We start from the raw sequence: 432 nt of genomic DNA, 5'->3' as shown, positions 1-432 counted from the left end.
ATCTAGAGAGTTCCAGAAAAACATCTATTTCTGCTTTATTGACTATGCCAAAGCTTTTGATTGTGTGGATCACAATAAACTGGAAAATTCTGAAAGAGATGGGAATACCAGACCACCTGACCTGCCTCTTGAGAAACCTATATGCAGGTCAGGAAGCAACAGTTAGAACTGGACATGGAACAACAGACTGGTTCCAAATAGAAAAGGAGTATATCAAGGCTATATATTGTCACCCTGCTTATTTAACTTCTATGCAGAATACATCGTGAGAAACTCTGGGTTGGAAGAAGCACAAGCTGGAATCAAGATTGCTGGGAGAAATATCAATAACCTCAGATATGCAGATGACACCACCCTTTTGGCAGAAAGTGAAGAGGAACTCAAAAGCCTCTTGATGAAAGTGAAAGAGGAGAATGAAATAGTTGGCTTAAA

Source organism: Bison bison, unplaced genomic scaffold, assembly GCF_000754665.1.
Source record: "Bison bison bison isolate TAMUID 2011002044 unplaced genomic scaffold, Bison_UMD1.0 scf7180017864266, whole genome shotgun sequence".
Taxonomy (NCBI): Eukaryota; Metazoa; Chordata; class Mammalia; order Artiodactyla; family Bovidae; genus Bison; species Bison bison.
This window is presented reverse-complemented; position numbering follows the sequence as displayed.